Here is a 7500-nt window from a genome sequence, read left to right as displayed (position 1 = left end):
GTGGCATAAGTAGGCTCCGGAATAATCGAGTTACAAGAAGAGTGAGTCTCCGGAGGTCGCCAAATTATCCGATTATACAGGCCGCTGCTGCCGTCCGTGTGTTTGTGTTTTTTTTTGTAAGGCCTAAGATCGCGCGTGGCTCTTTGGGGGTATTTTTTTTTTAGCTTTCGTTGTGTTCGTTTAGTTGTTTTCATGTTTTTCGATTTTTAGAATTTATATTTTTGAGATTTAGGAAAGTGAGAGGGGAGGCAAGGAGAGAGTGGGAAGAGAGGTAGGCGGAGAGAAAGAGAGGGTGTGATAAAGAAAACAGACTGAGAAAGAGGTAGGTAAATGTACGAGAGAGAGAGAGAGAGAGAGAGAGAGAGAGAGAGAGAGAGAGAGAGAGAGAGAGAGAGAGAGAGAGAGAGAGAGAGAGAGAGAGAGAGAGAAAGGAAGAGAAAGAAAGAGGGAGAAAGAAAAAGAAAGAACCCAAAAAGAACAGAAAATAGAGAGCAACAACAAACAAAGAAGCAAAATCTAAAAAAAAAGATAAGAGAAACGAAGATAAAAAAAAAAGCACAAACCAGTAATTCATCAACCCAAGCATAACTAATCCCCATTCACTCAATCGTGAAGGTGATTGGCCATTCATTTTTAGGCCTGTGCTCGTAGGCCTAAACGAGAGGCGAATATACACTGCTTGCTTAGATTACGGATAACACAGATGACTGAGGAGTTAATGGGTCGTTAGACCAGAGGGAATATAGACGAAGAAGAAAGAAAGAAAGAAATGAATAAAAGGGAAAGAAAGAAATGTAAGGGGAAGAAAGAAAAAGAAACAAATGTAAGGGGAAGAAAGAAAAAGAATAAAAATAAGGGAAAAAAAGAAAATAAGTAGATATAAAGGAAAAAAGAAAAAGAAATAGATATAAGGGAAAAGAAAACAAATATGAGGGAAAGAAAGAAAAAGAAATAGATATAAGGGAAAGAAACAAAAAGAAAGAAATGTAAGGGAAAGCCAGAAAAATAAATAGATATAAGGGAAAAAAAAGTAGATATAAAGGAAAAAGAAAAATAGATAGATATAAGGGAAAGAAAACAAATAAATATGAGGGAAAGAAAGAAAAAGAAATAGATATAAGGGAAAGAAAGAATAAGAGATAGATATAAGGAAAAGAAAAAAATAGATATAAGGGAAAGAAAGAAAAATAAATAGATATAAGGGAAAGAAAGAAAAAGAAAGAAATGTAAGAGGAAGAAAGAAAGAAATGAATAAACGGGAAAGGAAGAAAATTAGTAAATATAAGGGAGAGAAAGAAAAAATACATGAGGGAAAACATAATTTGAAAATATCGATTGCAAAAAGAGAAAACGAGAGAGAGAAGAAAAACACAGAAAAGAAAGAAAGAAAGAAAGAAAAGAAAATCAACCAATAGAACAAGATAAATTCTTGTCTTACACCCCCCCCCAAAAAAAAACGAAAAAGAAAAAAGGAAAAATCACACAAAACGAAATAAAATAAAAACGATAAGACAAATTTCTGTCTTCCCCCCCCCGCAAAAAAAAAAAACGAAAAAAAGTAAAAAAAAAAAAGTAAAAAAAGGTAAAAAAATCACACAAAACGAAATAAAATAAAAACGATAAGAAATAAATCATCCTTTCCCTCCGCCGCCGCCGCAATCCGAGACGACAAGGAATCAAATCAAGGAATCAACAGCAAGGTCCTAATTCCCTTGCTTCCTCCGCCGCCCCGAGAACCCCCCCCCCCCCTGCATTGTCTTCCTTAAACCCTTTGATAAGAAAAACAAAGGAGTCGTGAGGTCTTTGCCATTTTCTTTTCTCGATTTATTTCGTCTGTTTTCTCTCTTTCTTTCTCTTTCCTTTGTTTTTTGTTTGGTTGGTTTATTCGCTTTGTCTGTATGTGTGTCTCTCTCTCTCCTTCCTTCTCCTCCCTCCTCCCCTTCCCTTTCTTTTCTCTCCTCTCCTTCCCCTTCCTTTCCCTCCTCTCACTCCCCTCCCCTCCCTTCCCCTCCCTTTTCCCTCCCCCCCTCCCGTCTCCTCCTCCCTCTCCCCCCCCTTCCCCTCTCCCTACCTTAAACCCTCCCATTCCCTCTCCTCCCTCTCCACCCTACCCCTCCATTCCCTCCCCTCCCTTCCTCTCTCCCAATCCTACCCCTTCCATCCCCACCCCTCCCATTCCCTCCCCTCCCTCTCCGCCGCCCAAAGAAAAGAATAACGAAAGGACGAGGGGACGAGGGGACGGGGGGACGAGGGGACGGCCACAGGACTCCACGGACGACGATTCCTCTCCCCTCAGGTAACAGGAGCGTCGGCCGGAGATCCTTTCCGTACATCATTAAGAGCCGGTAATCATCGAGTAATTGGTTCGTTCAGTTAATGGATCGGAGCCGTAAGACGATGCCTCGGGTGAGGGGAGGGTGAGGGGAGGGTGAGGGGAGGGTGAGGGTCGAGAAAAGAGAAGGTGAGGTGAGGGGAGGATAGGGTGAGGGGAGGGTGAGCGGTGGATGGAGTGAGAGTGAGAGGTGAGAAAAGAGAAGGTGAGGGGAGGGGAGAAGAGGGGAGGGGAGGGGAAGGTTTGTGAGGTGAGCTTGCGAGGAGGGTAATGGGAAGATGGGGTAAGAAAAGGGTGATGGTTGAGTGAGGGGAGGGTGGGAGAAGGGTAAAGAGAAGGTGAGGGAAGGTGATGTGGAGGTGTTCCTGCCGGCGGGTGAGGGGATGGGGTGTGTCTTCGAGGGTCGGGTGTACCTGTTGGAGTGAACACCTGTTAGGCGTATAACAGATGGGCGGAAGGAGGGCAGCTACTAGAGGTGGGTACCTGTTTCGGGTTGGTACCTGTTGCGGAAGGGAAAAGGGGGGGGGGGGTCTTTTCGGGGGTCCTAGGGGAATAAAATCCTATAGTTAGGTTGGGGTACTTTTTTGGTTTCCTGTTGGGGATGGAGGGGGGGGGGGGAGGGGGACGGGGTTCTTCATAGCTGGAAAGGTCGTGAGTATGTGAGGTGGGCGGGGGTTCCTCCAGAGCAAAAGGGGTGTACGTCCAGGTGGGGGTGAGGTTGAGGGATGGGGGACCAAGTAAGTGTTCCTGGTGGGGGGAGGGGATTGTAGAGGGTATCGGTGGGAAGAGGAGGGGTTTCTCCGGAGAAAGAGTGGCGTGGGGGGGGGAGTCACTCGGAGATTGTGGGGGGGGGGAGTCACTCGGAGATAGTGGGGGGGGGAGGGCGGCTTTTACTCGGAGGTGTTAGGTCGTGTGTGAAGGAGACTCGCCCATTACGGGTAGATCGTAGGCGGCCCCCAGGTAACGTGATACAGAAGATTCGAGGGGAATGGGTGATAGGGAGGGGGGGTGAGGAGGGGAGACATTACAGGGGAAAAAATGGTGTTGAGGGGAATCGTGGTGTTGTAGGCGACACCATGAGGGGACAGGTGGGTTCATAAGGGAAAAAAGATTTGGGGATTCGAAAGAGGGGTTAAGAGGAAGGAGGCGCTTAAAAGAGGGAGGTTAAAGGGAGGGGAAAACCCGAGGGAGGAGGTTTTGAGCGAGGGGATTGAGGGCAAGGGGGAATGGGCGTTGCGTAGACAGAGCGAAAAGAAGGAAGGGAAGAAATGAGATGAAGATGGGGAGAACGATAAAAAAGGAAGGGAAAAAGATGAAATTGAAAATGGATAAAAGAGGGGAGAACATTGAGGGGAAGAAGACAAACAGAGGATAAGGATGAGTATGAGGATGAGTATGAGGATGAGTATGTGTATGAAGAAGAGGAGAAGGGAAAGGGGAAGAAGACTAGGAAGAGGAGGAAGAGGACGAGCAGGAGGAAGAAGAAGAATAGTTGCAGAATAGAGCGAGACGAATAAGAGAAGAAGAAAACGAGTGAGGAGGGAGAGGGGGAGAGGAGGAGGGGGGAAGGGGACACAAATGTGGACAGGGGGGGGGGGAGGTAAGGGTTAAGGGGAGAGGGGAGCGGGGGGAGCGAGGGGGGGGGGGGAGAAGAACGGTAGGTAATTGGACGGGAAGGAAAGTCGTCTTCAATTACCGGCTAGCGTTATTATCCCGGGGAAAATATTGACTTCTTATCTGGCCGTATTAACTTTAATCGCTCAGACTCCGGACTAACCTCTCCTCCCCTCTCCCCTCGCCCTTCCCCTCCCCCCTCGTCCCCTCTTACTCTTCCCTCACCCGGCTCCCCTCTCTCCCCTCTCCCTCTCCTATCTCCCCCCTCCCTATCGCCCACTCTCCCTCTTCCTCGCCCCCCTCCCTATTGCCCCCTCTCCCTCTCCCTCCGCCCCTCCCTATCGCCCCCTCTCCCTCTTTCCCCTCCCAGTTCTCCTCCCCCTTCCTCCCCTCCTCCTCTTTCCTCTCCCATCCCCCCCTCCTCCTGCCTGTCAGTGGTTGTCAGTCTTTGTCTGACGTTGGTCGTATGTCTTAGCCAGGCTGCAGGTGGTCTTGCGTGTCTTCTGTGTGTTTATAATTGTCTTTCTCTTTTTTTCATCTCTTTTTCTCGTCTTTCAATTAACTAGAAACCTTTTCTTTTCTTTTTTCTGTCTATTTCAAATGCTTCGTTGTATTGGTTTTAGTCGTGCCTAGTTCATCTACATCTGACCTAAAAAATTCTCTCTCTTTCTTAAGGTCGTTTTTCTTACTCCACTTTCATTTTTTTCTTTTCTTTTTCAAACCACGTTAGTCGTTCTCTCGTAATTCCATTTGGTCGCCTTCGCAGTCGTACTTTCCTACGCCTCACGACCGCTGCTGCGACTGTGGGGGATTTGCCTGTCTGTTTCTCTTTCTTTTATTTTGTCTTTGTCTATTTGTTTGTCTGTCTGTTTTTTTTCTCAATAGCAATATATATATATTTTTGTCTGTTTATGTGTTTGTGTGGTCTCTCTTTGCGCTTGTCTGTCTGTTTGTCTGTCTATCTGTCAGCTCCCCCTCTCTCTCTTACTCCATTTCTCTCCCCTCCTTCTCTGTCTCACTCTCACTCTTCCGTTCCTCCATCTCTCTCTCTCTCTCCCCTCTCTCATTCTCTCTCTCTCTCTCCCTCCCTTCCTCTCTCCCCACTCTCTCTCTCTCTCTCTTTCCCTCTCACTCTTTCTTTCTCTCTCATTTTGTATGTACATGTGCATATGTCCCTCTCTCTCTCTGTAGCTCATCTCTCTCCCCCTGCATTACTTTCAACCGCTGCAACTTGCCATTTCCTCCGGGCTGCAGCAGTGACAGCAACGAACTCACGCACGCACGCACACACGCACGCAACACTAGCCCGAGGAAGGTCAATAATTACATCAGGGTGAAAGGAGGTCCCGGAATTTACACTATGAAATGAAATTATCTGACAAATTGGGTAGATTTTTTTTTCTTTTCTTTTCGCGCCGTGAAGGGAGAGCTGGAGAAGGATGGGAGAGGAGTGGGGAGGGAGGGGGGAGGGGAGGGCGGGAGATGGATGAGAGAGGGGGCTGGGAGGAAGGGAGCGGGAAGGAGAAGGATGGGAGGGGGGGGAAAGGGAGAGGGAGGGAGAAGGATGGGGAAAGGAGGAGGATAGGAGAGCTTGAAAAGGATGGGAGAGGAGGGGGTGGAGGGAGGGCGGGAGATGGAATGAGAGAGAGGGGGAGAAGGGATAGGGAGGGAGAGGGAGGAGGATAGGAGAGTTGGAGATAAAGGGAGTTAAGAGAGGGATGGGAGTAAAGAAGGAAGAGATGGAGAAAGGTAAGAGAGGATAGGAGAAGGGGGAATGAGGGAGGGGAATAGGAATGATGGATGGAGGATAGGAAAGAAGAAGGGAGGGTAGGAAGGAAGGAGGGAGGGTAGGAAGGAAGGAGGGAGGGTAGGAGAAGGCGAGAGAGGGAGGTGAACGAGAGAGGAGTGATGGAGGGATGGAGAAGGAGAGTAATTGGAAGGAGAGAGGGAGAAGGGGATGTGAAGAGTGGGAGAGAAAGGGTGGGGAAGGAATAAGAAAGAGGGAGGGAGATAGGGAGGGAGGGAGAGGGGAGAGAGAGGGGAGGGAGAGGGGAGGGTTGGCTCTTACACAAAAGTTAAGGGAGGCGCTACGCAGCTTGGGGCGAGGGGAGAAACGTGAGGGGAAAGAGAGAATGGAACTCTTGATGCACTCACGTATGCACACACACACACACAGACACACACACACGCACACACACACACACACACAGACACACACACACACACACACAAACACACACACACACACAAATACACACACACACAGACACACACACACACATACACACGCACGGACATACACACACACACACACACACACACACATATACACACACACAGACACACACGCATACACACACACGGACATACACGCTTACATACACATAAAAACACACACACAAACACATACACACACGAACATACACGCACACACAAAATGGAAGGGAACAATAAAGAAAACAGCAATATACAGTGAATAAAAGATAAGCAGATGCACCCCAGAAAATGAAATTCCAAATGATAGCATTTACTTCAAATGCACCTCACGCCCTCACGCCCACACGTCCACGCCCACTTGCCCACGCCCTCATGCCCACACGTCCACGCCCACACGTCCACGCCTACACGTAAACGCCCACACGTCCACGGCCACGCCCACACTCCTTCTCCCACACATACGCACCTAAACTTCCGCTCCCACACCCACACTCCCACACACCAAACTCCCACGCCCACACACCCGCATGCCCATATCCACTCACCAAACTCCCACATGCCCTTACTCCCACGCCCACGCACCTGCACGCCCATATCCACACACCAAACTCCCACACGACCATATCCACACATTAAACTCTCACAAACCCGCACGCCCATATCCACACACCAAACACCCACACACCCGGACAACTTTATCCACACACCCATACCCACACACCAGACTCCCGCACGCCCACACCCCCGATCTCCACACACCCATACCCACACACCAAACCCGCACGCCCACACCCCCGACCTCCACACACCAAACTCCCGCACGCCCACACCCCCGACCTCCACACCCCCATACCCACACACCAAACCCCCGCACGCCCCCAGCCCCGACCTCCAGACACCAAACACCCGCACGTCCACACCCCCGACCTCCACACACCAAACACCCGCACGCCCACACCCCCGACCTCCACACACCAAACACCCGCACGCCCACAGCCCCGACCTCCAGACACCAAACACCCGCACGTCCACAGCCCCGACCTCCACACACCAAACACCCGCACGCCCACACCCCCGACCTCCACACACCAAACTCCCGCACGCCCACACCCCCGACCTCCACACACCAAACACCCGCACGCCCACAGCCCCGACCTCCACACACCAAACACCCGCACGCCCACAGCCCCGACCTCCACACACCAAACACCCGCACGCCCGCACGCCCACACGCCCGATCTCCAGCGAGGGATAAACCGCCCAATCGGAAAATCGTAAGACACAGGCCTGCTTCCAAGAGTCGCGAGAGGGACCGCTATCATTTCCTCTCGCTGACT

At 49.9% G+C, this 7500-nt stretch overlaps 1 protein-coding gene across 1 annotated transcript in view; it reads left to right on the top strand.

Annotated features, from left to right (window-relative positions):
* Positions 1-7500, top strand: part of LOC113825387 (DE-cadherin) — a 263829-nt gene that overhangs the window by 50544 nt on the left and 205785 nt on the right. The gene's annotated exons all lie outside the window — the stretch shown is intronic.

The sequence above is a fragment of the Penaeus vannamei genome, chromosome 15 (assembly GCF_042767895.1).
Source record: "Penaeus vannamei isolate JL-2024 chromosome 15, ASM4276789v1, whole genome shotgun sequence".
In the NCBI taxonomy this organism is placed as follows: domain Eukaryota; kingdom Metazoa; phylum Arthropoda; class Malacostraca; order Decapoda; family Penaeidae; genus Penaeus; species Penaeus vannamei.
Note: the sequence above shows the minus strand (reverse complement) of the source record. Positions and strands in the feature narration are given on the sequence as shown.